Raw genomic sequence first — 16,800 nt, 5'->3', positions numbered from 1 at the left:
CCGTTTTTCTTTTGTCTCCCCCTCTGCCCAGATACATCCATCCGGAAAAAGACATCAGCCCTACCCAAAATGTTTATGTGAATGTATTTTATATATGTGTCTTATCTTCATCTCTGCAACCTCCAGTTAATGACACACATAGTCGACAGGTGATATTCACACATACTAGCACTCACATACACTTCCCCCTCCATGTATCATCAACTAAATGTGCACCCCATTTGTTGGAACAAGAAGCCGAAAAGAGCTCGGTAGTGTTTATTGGCCCATTTACAGACCCTTAATACGGGATGAGAAGGATTTAATGTATACTTCGCAATACCTTGAAGCTTATGTAGAACATATACGGCACGATGATACATGCCCCTCAGACATGGATTCATACATACATACTTTTACTATCCCACTAGGTCATACATTTCCCACCTACAATTCTCCTCTGACAACTCCAAGCTTCTGTAGATATTGTGTGTAGATATTTTTCTGTTTAGTGAATAGATAGTGGCAGTTATTGGTGACTGCCAAAGGGTGGACTGTCAAAGTCGAAAAATATTGCAGTACAAACTACACACAGGTGGCCTCCGTGCGCGTACTTGCTCTGCTGTGCGTGCGCATATTCGCAATTTGCGTATGGTCGCTCCCGCGGTCCTGCGCATTAGCGCGTGGTATGAGTATTTATGGTAGAGTTTGTGAGCACATGGAAGGCTATCAAAACACATTACATATTTAATCCAAATAGTGCACAATGTACACATAGTCTCCTTGCACCACATCAGAAATTAACAGCAGTTTAAATGGTAACAGAACAAAGGGATTCACCTTTACAGGATAGAAGGGGACATAACAAGGTTACAAGGTGGTGTTTGGTATCCAGCTGTAGGGTATTTTAAGGGAAACATTCCGGTGTTGGTTCGAGGAAGATTGCATGTTCCTGCGGATAGTTATGTGCAGGAGCAGAATATAGATAAAAACTGTATTTACTGTACATTATGAATCCAGAGGAGACCACCCACAAGAGCAGTGAAAATAGACATCACCCACCTATTCAAACAGACCTATGACCTCTCCTGTACTGTAAATGACCATCCCTGTGTCAAATGGACAAAGAGATTACAGTATCCATTGTGTTATGTTTTGGATGAAGTGAATAAAGAGAGCCTGCAGCAGGCCTGGTCAGACACAAGGCTCACAACGTTATCTATCAGATGACCGAGGACCGGACCGGGTTGCGCAAGCGAATCCACTCACGTATGTAACATTGACTGTAGCCATTTACTCTGTTATATTGTATTGTATTGTTTGTATTGTAACCCCCTTTCAGCAATAATACGCTGTGGTGTCGGAACCCAGTGGTTTAACTACAGACTGGTGTCGTGTATTTCTTTCCCTGCTAAGGTTTAAAGTGTAATAGCATCACACTGCATTGCTGCATAAGGTTTAAAGTGTAATAGCATCACACTGCATTGCTGCATAAGGTGAAAAGTGTAATAGCATCACACTGCATTGCTGCATAAGGTTTAAAGTGTATTCATTGGGTGTGTACGCGCTGTGTGTACTTTGTACCGTCAGTGCGGCGTTTGTACGCAAAGTCCGTACACGATACGGGACTCTGTACGCTAACAGCGTAAAAAGTACGTAAAGTGTGTTTAAGGTATAGCTTTCATTCCTGTATATAAAATCAGCATTGTCAGAAATATATATGTAGATTTAATACAAGGGAAATTTATATATATATATATATATATATATATATACTAGGTGATTCATCGCGCCCTATGGGCGCTCCTCACACCATCGTAAGGGGCTAAGCCCCCTTAACCCCCACACAACTTGAAGGTGCAAGACCATGGTGTTCACAGGTATTAGAGGTGCTTATACACACAGTGGGCACAGCTATCTGCGGCGTGTATACACACTGTGTTGACAGGATGCAAAGACTTGTCTACACACAATGGCCCTCATTCCGAGTTGGTCTCTCGCTAGCTGCTTTTAGTAGTCGTGCAAATGCTAGGCCGCCGCCCTCTGGGAGTGTATCTTAGCTTAGCAGAAGTGCCAACGAAAGGATCGCAGCTCTGCTACAAATAAGAGGAAGGTTTTACAGGGGCGTACACACACACACTGGTCACAGGTAGGACAGTTCCTTATGGACACACTGGCCACAGTATTAGTGTTGCTTATTACCAGAATGTGATATGGTGGCATCTATATGTACCATAATAAATTGTGTGTGGTTTGGATTTGAAAGGGGGTGAGTGCAGTGAGGTGGAGGTGGCACGTTACCCTTGGATTTAGGTAGTGCCTGCTAGGGGCTTCGGATGATGTTCAAGGTGGTGTGTGTGGTGGATGGGCGTTTGCAAAAGGGGCCTGTGGAGGGGGGTGTTGTTTCAGGGGTCCAGTAGTGAATGGGGTGTGTACATGGGGTGAGTGGTGTTGGGGTGGCTACGGGAGGGATGGAAATGGTGGAGAGAGGAACGGGTGGTGGAGAGGTGGGTTCAGAGGAGGTGCAGCATATGCCAGTGGGGGTTCATCGGTGCTGATGATGGAGGAGGTTCAGGTGGTTTAGGGTGAGGGGTGGACGTTGTATGTGATAGTTTGTGGGGGTGTTGGTGCAGAATTGTGGAGGGTGGTGAACGTACTGTGGTTGGTGGAGAGACTGTTTTGAAGGGGTACGTGGAATAGGGTGGGGGTCCCCAAGATGCTGTGGGTGCTGGGTGACCAGTTGCAGGTGGGTGACTGTATATGCTGCGGCCTTGGGGTTGAGGGATGGGGGAGGGGACTGGAGGTTTTGTGCTGTAGTGGGGAGTTTTGCGTGCGTGGGGCAGGGAGATGGGGGAGGGTGTCCGAAGGTGGCATGGGTGGGGGAGGTCCACATGGGGTGGGTGGGGGAATGTATTGGGGTTATGTGGTGTGTGCAGGGGTGGGGGGGGGGGGTGAGTGGGGTAGGTGGATGGGGAAGGGTGTGTTGAGATGCAGGAGGTGGTGGAGGTATGGTACATGTGTGGAAGGTGGGTGGCAGGTATGGGGTTTAGTTTGGATGAGGGATGGGTTTATGAGGTGCGGCGGGTGTTTCACAGGTGGGTGCGTTGACGTGGCGGGTCTCAAATTTAGATTGTGTGTGAGGGGGAGGTGTGAGTGTGCAAGGGTAGTGTTAGTTGCTGTGTGGTGAGGTGTTGGGGCTGGGAGGGGGGTTTGCACAGATGGGGAAGGGTTTTTTGTGTGCAGGCCAGGATGCCTCCGCACTGTGTGCCATCGTCAGGTGTTTAGCCTGTCCCTTCCCTGCTGTCTGGCTGTCAGCTGCCAGGCATAGTGCTTAGTGTCAGGAGAGGAGCGTGCTGCAAGCCACGGCTGCAGTGGGAGGGATATCCGTCTGAGCAGCAGTGGGGCTTGGGGAGAGGGTGGTCCGTGCGGCGCCCTGCAGACCACGTTCGTCGTCGGCTGCCGGTCCGCATGACACCCCCCCCCCCGGCTGTGTACAGTAGGCCGTGGGATGTATGAGGGAGGGGTCCCCGGCGTGGGGTGCATGTAAGGAGCGGAGCGGGTGTGTTATAGCGAGAGGTGCGGCGGCCGTCCACCTGCCACTGCCTACTGTTTGGTTTCCGGAGTGGAGCGTGGTGCGGCCGAAGGCTGCAGTCGCAGGAGCTCCTGTGCGATCAGCAGTGGTGAGTGGGTGGTGCGTACGGCAGGCGGTGATATGGAGTTGTACGTGGGAGGGGTCCCCGGCGTGGGTGTCAGTGGCGTTACCGGGAGAGGTGCGGTGTCCGTCCACCTGCAGCATCCGGTATCGCCTGTGTGCTGGCAGCACCTGTGGCTGTTGGTACCGCTGGCCACCTCCCTATGCTGTAGTGCAGCTAGTGTTGGCACAGGGCATGGTGTGTCTCCCTGCACATGCTGCTGACCCCGCCCACCGCTGTGACGCCTAGCGTTAGAAAGCCAAGCACAGAGTCACAGGGCTATTATATAGGATATATATATATATATATATATATGTATATATTACAAACTGATATGTTCTGTGTGTGTCAGTATTCCTGACAGGGGTATATTTTACAAGCAAGGGCAATGTCCATAGGGGGTCATTCCGAGTTGATCGCTCGCTAGCTAGTTTTAGCAGCCGTGCAAACACTATGCCGACGCCCACTGGGAGTGTATTTTAGCTTAGCAGAAGTGCGAACGGTTGTATCGCAGAGCACCTGCAAAAAAAATTTGTGTAGTTTCAGAGTAAGTAGCTCAAAACCTACTCAGCGCTTGCGATCACTTCAGACTATTCAGTTCTGGATGTGACGTCACACACCCGCCCAGCATTCGCCGAGCCACGCCTGCATTTTTCCTGGCATGCCTGCGTTTTTCCGAACACTCCCTGAAAACGGTTAGTTGCCACCCAGAAATGTCCACTTCATGTCAATCACTCTGCGGCAAGCAGTGCGACTGAAATGCATCGCTAGACCCAGTGCAAAACTACATCGTTCGTTGTGCCTGTACGTCACGCGTGCGCATTGCGCCGCATACGCATGCGTAGAACTGCCATTTTTTTAGCCTGATCGCAGCGCTGTGAACAAATTCAACTAGCGATCAACTCGGAATGACCCCCATTGTCTGGTTATATGAGACCAAAACAAGACAAGTGTTTGGAGTTGGACATATAATAATATAATAATAATAATTTTATTTATATAGCGCTCTTTCTCCAATAGGACTCAAGGCGCTTAACAGATACATAGCATAATATAGTACAGAAAATAGTGAAGTACATTTTCATAAAATACAGAAGCATGAAGATATTAAAAGGGACACTATGGAAATGCTTGAGTAAATAGGAAAGTCTTGAGTCTACTTTTGAAGGATTCTATAGTTGGGGCCTCTCGCACTGTGCGGGGAAGGGAGTTCCATAGAGTCTGAGCCGCATGACTAAAAGCTCGACCCCCAGATGAATTACGGTAGATTCTAGGTACTGCTAAAAGTCCTTCATCTACAGATTGCAGTTATCGAGTGGGGCAGTATGGGGTCAGAAGCTGTTTCAGGTACCTTGGGCCTTGGTCATGTAATGCTTTGAAACTCAGTAAGCCAATCTTGAAGATGATTCGCCATCTTACAGGCAGCCAGTGAAGGGAGTAGAGGATGGGTGTTATGTGGCTAGAACGGGGCTGGTTGGTTAGCAGCCTGGCAGCTGTGTTTTGCACCAGCTGTAAGCGTTGCAATTCTTTTGCTGGTAGACCAAAGTAGAGGGCATTACAGTAGTCTAATCGAGATGATACAAATGCATGTATGACTTTTGGCATATCATCTGAGGGAATTAAGTGCTTGATTCTGGCTATGTTGCTCAGGTGAAAGAATGAGGATTTGATTGTGGCTGATATCTGATGTTTAAGTGTCAATCCACCATCCAGGACAACGCCAAGATTCCGCACACGATCACTGGTCTGTAATTCTGAATCCCCGAGTGTAAGTCCAGTTGGTTGGCTATGCTGCAGTCTTGTCCTTTGATGTTGCAGTCGTATCATAAGGACCTCTGTTTTATCCGGGTACAGTCGCAGCCAACTGGCGCTCATCCACTCCTGTAGTTCAGCTAAACAGCCATTTAGGGTTGTTATTGGGTTATCAGTGCCCGGAGCAAAGGACAATTACAGTTGTGTATCATCTGCATAGCATATGTCAACATTGGAATGTTTGCGTCTCCATATTGAGACAGTGGGTTTTACCTTGTGTGTTAATCTATATAATTCATGTTACACATTGTATTTTTATGTTATTTCTAACACTCAAAATTGAGGCAATAGTGCCCCCTACTGTTTCTTAGCATTTATGTATATTTTGTAATATGAACTTTGTACATATGAACTATGCTTACTCAGGAGTTCTCCAGCCTATTTAAGATAGTAATGTTCAATGTTAAAGCAGCCTAGACAACCTGAATGAAACACGGACTGCAGAAGTGCCAGGATGATCTGAATATAACTCAGCCTCTAGACACAGAGGGCGAGGCTCCTGAGTATGCTGATGCAATTGCTGTATTGAACATCTGCTGAATTGATCAATAACCTTAGCTAAGTATACAATAAATTCATATTTATATATATTGAAGTTATTTGTTGAAGTACTTTCCTGGGAATCCACCCATCTGGGTCTCCGTGAACTTAACCCACCTGTAACAATAGGGAAGATGAAGTTTGCATTATGGCAGTCAGAGCTCCCCTATGAGTAAACACAATTATGCACCACTCTCAGATGGTCAACTCCCCGTCCCTCCACAAATCAGTATGTCGCCTTCTCCTCCTCCCCATAACAAGCCGCCCCAGTCCTGCTACTCCTTCTCCTCCATCATTCCTTCCCATCTGCTCTCTTTCAGTGCCTCTTCCAACATGACAGCATGGGCAGGTCCTGCACAGCGCCGTACCGCTCCAGGCAGGAACACACTAAGCAAAGTCTGGCCACACACCCTCAGGGCAAGGGTGCCAGATTCTCTGCACCATCTTCCGCCATCATGGTGGTCAAGGAGGACAGGAGCTGTGAGTGAAGGGGAGGATGCACACACAGGTACGCAGTCAGGCAATGAAGCCCCACAGTGACGGCTCAGTTGCGTAGATGTTCAAATGGGCACTAGTATATGATAGAATGCTATCACAGCTCCCAAGTTGAGGTAGGCAGCATCCTCTCAGTATGGCTGCCAAACCACACACCCTCTGTCTCCATGGCTGTTTGCGTCCTCCATCCTGTGGCGCTCTACTCAGCCGCGTACCTGGCGTAATGGTCGCGCTGGCTCTGGAACTGAGAATAAATTGTTTTATAAGTACATATGTGATATATTAAATAATTTATCCCAGAAATGTGGATGTGGTATGCTTTATGTATGTAAAACAAAAAAGGCAATTGAAATTACATATATAGTACAAAAACATATACGAAACATTAAACATAAAAGGACCACACACAAGTGGCAGAAGTACTGGAAACTATGAAGTTGGGCACCAGTTCAGTAGGGGGCACCCTGACCTCCACTGCATCTGGTGCACTGCAGTCACTGTGTGCCAGTCACTTACAGTGTATAAGCAGTGCTGCATCATTCTAAATCGATGCAACCCCCCGGAAATATCCACCATCCTTCTCAGTGTCAGTGAAGCCACATGCAGTCCATGACGGGACTGGCTTCCCTGTGACTGCAAGTGACTTCCTACTGGAAGTTATACCTGCCAGTCACAGACACACAGGGCAGTCCCATTGGAAGATGTTTCCTCCCTCCAAGACTGCCAGACCGGGCTGCAACAGGAAGCCACTTCCTGCCTTTCATGCAGAGTAATCTGGTTTCTATGGACTGCAGCCGATGCAATCCATACAAGCCAGGGGTTTGCGCATGTACAGTCGCACCCCGGCTCCTCTCTAATATTAGAACACAGTTTATGTGCAAAGATCAGTCCGTCTTACAAATTATTCAGTGAAACTGCATGTCCCAGTGTTTTTAGGAAAGGCAGACAGTTCCCTCTGACAAAGGAAAATCCGTAATGTCTCCTTGCACTTCAGTTCATATGATCAGCAGCTCCATTTAACACCGAAATCCAGATGGTTTTAAAATCTAAAATCAAAGAAAAGGGCGCTCCATACTGCATGAATCTGTTTTTTTTTTTTTTTTTTTTACACTAACTTTCCATACACATGTCAGAAAAACATACCGAAATAGGCGGTATCAACCACCGTAAGTATAGCGTTTGATAAAAGATATAAAGGACTTCACTGCATCTCACCAATTTGCAGTAACTCGCCACCTTGCAATAGTCCTTGTGCTAGGTCAGGCGTCTGCACGTTTCATCATCCAAGACTTCATCAGAGGGCTGGCCTAGCGTAGATCAGTCTTTTTTAGAGAGATCTCAGAGACCGTGGCTTTATACCACAGGAAAGAGCAAACAAAGAACCTCTGTCAATGTTTCGAAAGCGCCTCAGAGAAGACGAGGCAAGAGAGGAGGAAAAAATCTTACAAACCAACAAAAAAAGGAATCCCAATTAGAAAATATAGAGACCAAAGGTATATTTAATTTATCAAAAGTACCGTTATCTCAGACCCAGCAAAGCCTCTTAAAAAGAGGTTTATCTTTTGCTTCAACGGTAGGGGTTAATAAATTTAATCTTTATATAGATTTGAACCTGTATATAAGAAGGATGACTCTACAGAGACATTTTTAAAAAAATAAAAATCAGGCGCCTGTAACAAATTGGGATAATGAAAAAGTAGTGAATAAAACTGGTCTCAAAAATAAAAGTGTGTTTTATCCAGTTGAATCTAAAGGTTCCTATTTAGACCTTTTTCATCAACTGCTTAAGAAAGCTATAGATAATTTGGATAACCGTATTCAAGTAATGGAGAATTTAACCAAAGCCGAGTCTAATGCTTTAAAACAGTGGTCAGGGAACAGGGGTAAATGACCCCAAATGGGGTAAAAATGAAATTCCTGGGGGTAATGGATAGTCGCGCTGCCGAGACACAGCCCCGTCCAGCATCGGCCGACTCACAATGTGACGTGCTAACGTCACACCGCACTCCCTCCTGCCCGCCCTGCGCTGTGCTCCTGGACACCCTGTGCTATGTTCCTGGCCACGGTGTGATGTGCTGGCATCACACCGCGCTCCCTCACGCCCACCCGTCCTGCGTTGTCCTGTCCTCCTGCTCGCGGCCCGCCAACCCACACACAGAACTTGAAGTGTTCTGTGGCTGATCGAGTTCCACAGGATCAGACAGTGGCCCACATAACAGTGGGAAATTCCCACTGAGATTACTGAGGTGAGGATGTGACCATCTGTCTCCTAAAAGTCATGTGTGTCCCCCGCCCCCTTCCCTCCTCATCCACCTTTCTTACATTCATTCTGGTGTTTTGGGGAGAACGTGTTAATTAACGCATTCATTGCCAAAAAATAATTGGCGGGGGGGGGGGAATTGTATATATTTATATATATATATATATATATATATATACACACACATACAAATAATTATATACAGATATATATATATATATACATATATATATATATATACACAGTATCTCAGAAATACCATATAAACTGTGATAACCAGTATATATGCGCAATAATATATGATTCCCTTCCTTTCAAATCAAGGGGGTAACGTCGGCGTATCTAAATATAGACCCCTGCTTTAAAAGAACTAATAGAAAATAAGGAAGTAGTTATCAAGCAAGCAGATAATGGGGGTGGTCTTGTTATGCTGGATAGAGATTATTATGTAAAAGAAATGTATAGGCGGCTTTCAGACTCTGTGTCTTATGAAAGAATTAAAACAGATCCTATGCAAGAATTTGTTTTAATATTAAAAGACCTTCTAGTTAGAGGGAAGGAGACTAAAATCCTGAGTCAGGAAGCATGAGGATCCATGTGTGGCAACAATCTATCATTTGCCCAAAGTCCATAAAAATCGAGACACGCCACCAGGGCGCCCGATTGTTTCCGGAATAGATTCTATTTCGGCAAGAGTATCAGAGTACGTGGATATTAATATAAAAAATTAGGTTTCACAATTAGAATCGTATGTGAAGGACTCAACAGCAATCTTGCAGATTCTTGAAAATTTTACCTGGAAGGAAAGTTATTTGTGGGGAAAAATTTATATTAATTCCCTTTATACTTCAATATCTCACGATAAGGGAGTGAGTTCTATAAAAACTGTCTAGTTGAGAGACCAAGAAATAGAGATAGATAGAGTGGAGTCTGTTTTGAATTGTTTGTGCTTTGTTTTTAAACAATCATTTTACTTTTTGGGGGGAGCATTTCTTACAGCGCTGCGGGACGGTGATGGGGACGATTTGCGCCCCCAGTTTTGCAAATTTGTATTTGGGGGAATGGGAGCTTGAATGCATTTATTTAAATAATCCTTATATAAAAAATATTGTGTTGTACAAACGCTATATCGATGATTTGATAGTACTGAGACACACTGAGGAAGCCGCCGAGGACATACTAAGGCGGAGAAACGCGTATGTGGACAAGTGAGTTTACAGCCGGCCGGCTTAATCAATTCTTCAAGCAATTGCATGCTGTCTCATTTTCTCACTAACGTACTCAGTACCCAGACATCTGGACCCCAGTGCTAAGGGGGAATAGGGAGTACGCTCCCCTATCTGAGTTATATTACATCTCATTCAGAGGCAGCTGTTATACCCTAGTGCTAAAGGGAAGGACATATTATAAGCTTGACATAATTGCACTAACAATACTGCTTTGCTGACCGACGATCTTTGGGACGCTCTTATACCTGAGTTTTAAGACATCTCACTCAGAGGCAGCTGTGACACTTCAGTGCCAAAAGAAAAGACATATTATACATTTGTCAATATTGCTCTAACAATACTGCTTTGCTAACCTATGATCTTTGGGACAGTTTGGAATAAGTGACTGAAGCAATAACCTACTAATCTCTTTCTGTCATAGAAACAAACGGACATTATACGAATTACCTTACATTGCAGGGACGCCTGCAATGTTATAGGAGTCACCAAAAGGCAGTTATTTTAATTAGTGGAGTTCCCTTATGTGCACTAATGTTTTAATGTATGTTTTTAGGAGAAAATTTCTCTGTGTAGAATAGTTATGTGCTATAGAGGCACTAAATGCTATATATATACATTTGTTTGATTTGTGCAATATATGAAAACCGGCCGATAATTGTATAAGTATATATATTTTATACATATATCTTTTTTATTGTGGGAATGAATAAAATCTTTAATTGAATGTTAAGCGCAGTTCCAGTCTTTTTGTTTTTTCTTGTTGTATCTAAATGGTGGCAGAGGAACCAAGCCCCAGGAACGTGCGGCTAACATTCGATTTAAACATTAGCGCCCAATTCTGTGTTTTTTTCTTTAGTTTGGGATGGGTCTGAAGAATTCTTTGTAGAATTTGTTCATTTTATACATATAAATAAATATAATTTAAGCTTTACATATAATACTCATAAAAAAGAAATTCAGTTTTTGGATTTGACACTTACTGCGTAAATACTTGTACCTATTTTAAACCTGTTGATAGCAATAATTATTTAGAATATAGTAGCTGCCATTTTAGTAGATGGAAGAAAAATCTCCCAACTAATGAGACTTAGACAAAACTGTAATCATATTGATATGTTTGAAGAACAAGAAGTTATTTACATTAGGAGGTTTCAAGAAAAAGGTTACCCCCAGAACCTGATAGAAGCAGCACTACATAAAGCAAGATCTCTGGATAGAAAAGAACTAATCCAATATAAACATAAAACTAATTTATCTCAAATAGAAAGGAAACAATTCACGTGTCCTTTTGTAACTCAATATAATGTCCAGGGGACTAGTATTCGGAAACTCTTGAATAAACATTGGCATGTGTTAAAAATTGACCCCTTACTTAAAGATATTGTCACGGAGAAGCCCGAAGTTGTTTTTAGAAGAGCCAAGACTTTGAAAAATCTTTTGGCTCCAAGTGAGCTATCTTTACCGCCTGAACCTGCTAATAAAAGTTTTTTGAAAAAAAAGTGAAGGTTTTTTTTACTTGCGGAGGCTGCAAAATGTATGCACATGGCCTTGCAGGGAAAAATACCATTCAGGGTAGTGAAAATAAAAGGGACTATAAAATAAAGGGGTTAATAAACTGCAATACTACATATGTAGTCTATATGCTTGTTTGTGTCTGTGGAAAAAAGTACATTGGTAAAACGAAGAAATCTCTAACGTTACGTATCCTTGAACACTATCGAGATATTAAAAATAAACTAACTAATCACAGTGTACCCCGGCATTTTAAAACATTCCAGGATGGAAATCCAAATTTAATGAGGTTTGTTGGATTAGACTAAAGCTTTTGGCTAAACGAGAGACATATTGGATTCTTACGCTTGATACATTGTATCCCGCTGGTTTAAACGAGGGATTTGAAATTACCCCATTTAGTAATTCGTTTATAGTGTTCCTTTAATAACCGCATTGACAGGGTTAACTAAATAACCTAATAGTGATTCTAGAGAAATTGGGCAAAGTTTTATGACTTTTTAAACAAGTTTTTTTTTTAATATGAACTGTTTATGTATTTATGATGTATTATTATGTATTATCTTTGTTTTAATTTGTCACTAAAGTGTGTCAGATGTGTAATATGGTAAATATCGCTGTATCATATTGTCAGCGGTGCTCCGTGATTGGCTCAGTGGAGTACAAAAGGAGAGACTGAGCTACGCTAGGCCAGCCCTCTGATGAAGTCTTAGATGACGAAACACGTAGGGGCGTGGCCTAGTGCGAGGACTGCTGCAAGGTGGCGAGTTACTGCAAGGTGGTGAGATGCAGTGAAGTCCGTTATATATTTTATCAATAGCTATACGTATTGTGGATGATACCGTCTATTTCGGTACGTTTTATCTGACATTTGTGTTTGCAAAGTTGGTGTAATACATTTTTTTTTTTAAACGGATTCATGCACTATGGAGCACCCTTTTCTTTGATTTTATATATATATATATATATATATATATATATATATATATATACAATACACAAGGTGGGAAGCTGCTCAATCAGATTGTAATGTCACTCAGGTGCTAAAAGGGGAGGGGTAATTCTGTGTAGGAAAAAAAACTGTGTTCCCTAATGCACACCGAGTGAATAATATTACTATATAATAATAATCAGATAATACGGAGATCTTAGTTGCGTATATCTGCAGATATAGGGTTAAGCCCCCAGGCCGATCGACAAGGCTTCTCCGTCACTGGGGGTCCCTAATACTAGGTATGGGCCTGGGGTGCAGGACCCCACAATGTCGGCACAGGTCGGCCACCCCAGGTCAGCACACAGGTGAAAATTAATAGGGGTTAATAAGAAGCACAGAAGTGGCCCCTGTGTCGGTATGGGTGGGCTGTTGCAGGTCGGCACACCCTAACACTTTATTAACACTTATTATTTTTCCTATCACTTTGTATATATTTTTTAATCACACCACTTACATAGCACTTCTGTGCTTCTTATTAACCCCTATTAATTTTCACCTGTGTGCTGACCTGGGGTGGCCGACCTGTGCCGACATTGTGGGGTCCTGCACCCCAGGCCCATACCTAGTATTAGGGACCCCCAGTGACGGAGAAGCCTTGTCGATCGGCCTGGGGGCTTAACCCTATATCTGCAGATATACGCAACTAAGATCTCCGTATTATCTGATTATTATTATATAGTAATATTATTCACTCGGTATATATATATATATATATATAATTTATTATTATTATTAATATTATTAAGATTTTTTATTATATCCTTATATTATATATTTTTTTACCCTGGATGGACAGACAGATCACCCTTGAATGGACAGAGCACCCATGGAGGATACAGCAGCCCTTTGATGGGTGGACAGAGCACCCCTAGATAAACAGAGCACCCCTGAATGAGCACAGCGACCCCTTGGACCCCTTAATGGACAGACAGAGCACCCCTAGACAGACAAAGCACCTCTGGAGCACTGGTAATATATAATATGTAATAAGGTGGCAAGGTGATTATTTGCCTTTGAACTATTGAAATTCAACATCCGTTTACGTTTTCAAGAATGTACCAAGTAACAAGTATTTGCAAACTAGTGACATCTCAGCTCTTTCATCAACCTTTATTTAGTTTGCAAACTATTGATCTGGCAAAGTGAAATATTGATAAATGGTCTGCTTCTCTTGAGATATCAAATATTCAGTTTACTTCTACTTTTGTGGTTTTGGGTAATTTGATAAGTTTCTGTTACAATCCACTACTTGCATGTTTTGAATAGCGCATATGTTATTTAAACATTGCCAAATGACTGCCAAAGTCTATCACGATGCCTCAAAACAGGCTTATTTTCCTTTTATGGAAAATTTTGGGACTTAACTTCATACCTTAGATTTCTAAAGAAATGTTATATTTAGTACGATCCATTCCATGTACAGTACTGTGATATACTGTATGCCAGTGTTTTATTATAAATAAAGAGTTGTAATAGACAATAGTTCATTCATTGTATTCTTCATTCACTCCTGCGAGAAATTCAAGTGTACTATTGCCTTCTAATTTGTTACAAACAATTCTATGATGCAAGGAATAAAAATGAACAAGCAAGGATTATTACAAAGAGGGCTAGGTGTTTATGGACCCAACCAGAGGTGTAACTGTGGGAGGCAACGGATTCAGCTGGCGCCGGGCTCCTGATCTGAAGGCGCCTCGCCTCCAGTTCCATGTGTTCAGTGACACCAATTAAGTTAGTTGACAGCCACCCACTATCTCTTTCGTGGCCGAATCCCCCACTAAGTCCCTGCACCTTACAAGTCACAGCCTCTTCATTATAGATATACATTTTTCAATTGGATTGTCCAGGATTAGAACTCACAACCTATTACACTGGAAGCAGACGCCTTACTGATTAAGCTATTTGCTCCTGCACTGGAATTCTAACTATATGAAGTTACTTCTCTGACAATTACTTGTAACTTTATATACAGTAGTTACAATTTTCATGCTTCCTATACAGGAGCAGATAGCTCCATCAGTAAGGTGCCTCCTTCCAGTGTAATAGGTTGTGGGTTCTAATCCTGGGTATGATACTTGCAAAATAATTGTCAGAGAAATAATCAGCATTGTGAGTGACTGAGCAGATCTAGTGTGTGCTTGCTTCATATATAGTAGTTAGAATCTGCAGGAGCAAATAACTCTTACAGTAAGGTGTTTGCCTTCAGTGTAACAGGTCATGGGTTCTAATCCTGGGTATGACTGCTAAGAAATATGTGATTGAAAATAAAGGACAATGAAATATATATATACATTTTTTTCATAACATTCCATATACTTATATACATACATACATACATATGTATATGGGTGTGGTATGCTGACCGGCGGTCTCCTGAATACCAGCAGGGGGAGGTGAGCTTGGTGGTGATCCACTCTATGGGTGTCGTAGACACCCACGAGTGGGAATAATCCCTGTTGGTCGGCATGCCGACCGTCTGGATTATGAGGAGGATGGATGTAGGGGGAGGTGCTGTGTATACACATATATTTATCTATATATAGGGGAGGGGGGGCTACCAATATTTATCTTACGTCCTAGAGGATGCTGGGGACTCCGTAAGGACCATGGGGTATAGACGGGCTCCGCAGGAGATAGGGCACCTAAAAAGAACTTTGACTATGGGTGTGCACTGGCTCCTCCCTCTATGCCCCTCCTCCAGACCTCAGTTAGATCTTGTGCCCAGAGGAGAATGGGTGCACTGCAGAGAGCTCTCCAGAGTTTTCTGTGGAAGAAGAATTTTGTTAGGTTTTTTATTTTCAGGGAGTCCTGTTGGCAACAGGCTCCCTGCATCGTGGGACCGAGGAGAGAGAAGCAGAGCTGGCTTGTCAAGTTGGGCACTGCTTCTAAGGCTACTGGACACCATTAGCTCCAGAGGGAGTCGGAACACAGGTCTCACCTGGGGTTCGTCCCGGAGCCGCGCCGCCGTCCTCCTCACAGATGCCGAAGATAGAAGCCGGATAGAGAAGGCAGAAGACATCATAGGCGGCAGAAGACATCAGATCTTCATGAGGTAAGGTGCGCAGCGGTAAGCTGCGCGCCATTGCTCCCAGTCACACACACACAGAGCAGCACTGAAGGGTGCAGGGCGCAGGGGGGGCGCCCTGGGCAGCAATAAACCTCACATTTTGGCACAAAACAGTTTGATTAAACTGCGGAGGCAGTAAATCTATGATCTCCCGCCATTTTATTGAAAAATCACTGGGACCGAAGCCCGCCGTCGGGTGGGCGGGGCTTGATCCTCAGCACTAACCAGCGCCATTTTCTCCACAGAAGCTGCATGAGGAAAATGCTGGCTCCCTGGTCTCTCCCCTGCTGAACTTCACAGGCTGGAAAAAAGAGGAGGGGGGCACATTAGCAACGCAGTGAGTGGGAATTGGCATATTATAGATAAAAAAGCGCTATCTGGACATATTTTTTCCAGTGTTTTTAAGCGCTGGTGTGTGCTGGCATACTCTCTCTCTGTCTCTCCTTAGGACCTGGTTGGAGCTTTGTCCCCTTATAGGTTAATCCCTGTGTGTGTGGGGTGTCGGTACGTGTGTGTCGACATGTCTGAGGCGGAAGGCTTCTCCAAGGAGGAGGTGGAGCAAATGAGTGGTGTGTCCCCGTCTGTGGTGCCAACTCCAGATTGGATGGACATGTGGCATATGTTGAATGCAAGTGTGGCATCTTTACATAAAAGGCTTGATAAGGCTGATTTAGGGGGGACATCAGGGGGTCAATCCTCGGATTGGACCGACTCACAGGGCCCGTTGGGGTCTCAAAAGCGTCCCTTAACACAAGATACTACTACCGACACGGATTCTGATTCCAGTGTCGACTATGACGAAGGTAAATTGAACCCTAGGGTGACTAAAACCATTCAGTGTATGATTGTGGCAATAAGGGATGTGTTGCATATTGTGGATGAACCCTCGGTCCCCGACACAAGGGTACACATGTTTAAGGAAAAGAAACAGATTATTAACTTTCCCACATCTCATGAATTAAACAAATTCTTTGGAAAAGCTTGGGAGACTCCGGATAAGAGACCGCAGATCCCCAAAAGAATTTATATGGCATACCCTTTCCCTAAGCAGGACAGGGAGATTTGGGAATCACCCCCCACTGTGGACAAGGCCCTGACGCGCTTGTCCAAGAAAGTGGCGCTACCATCTCCTGACACAGCAGCCCTTAAGGACCCTGCAGATCGCAGGCAAGAAACTACCTTAAAGTGTATTTAATCTCATACGGGTGCTGTGCTAAGAC

The 16,800-nt window shown here is 43.9% G+C and overlaps 1 long non-coding RNA gene across 1 annotated transcript in view; it reads left to right on the top strand.

The window, feature by feature from the left end:
- LOC134929256 (uncharacterized) overlaps nucleotides 1-13,879 on the top strand; it is a 73,087-nt gene extending 59,208 nt beyond the window's left edge. The window contains exons 2-3 of the long non-coding RNA XR_010178420.1: nucleotides 6,344-6,531; nucleotides 13,310-13,879. This is a non-coding gene — a long non-coding RNA (uncharacterized LOC134929256). The remainder of the gene's footprint in view (nucleotides 1-6,343; nucleotides 6,532-13,309) is intronic.
- Nucleotides 13,880-16,800: the final 2,921 nt, after the last annotated feature.

Source organism: Pseudophryne corroboree, chromosome 5 (genome assembly GCF_028390025.1).
Source record: "Pseudophryne corroboree isolate aPseCor3 chromosome 5, aPseCor3.hap2, whole genome shotgun sequence".
NCBI lineage: Eukaryota > Metazoa > Chordata > Amphibia > Anura > Myobatrachidae > Pseudophryne > Pseudophryne corroboree.
The sequence above is the reverse complement of the archived record's forward strand: the minus strand, read 5'-3'. Positions and strand labels throughout refer to the sequence as shown.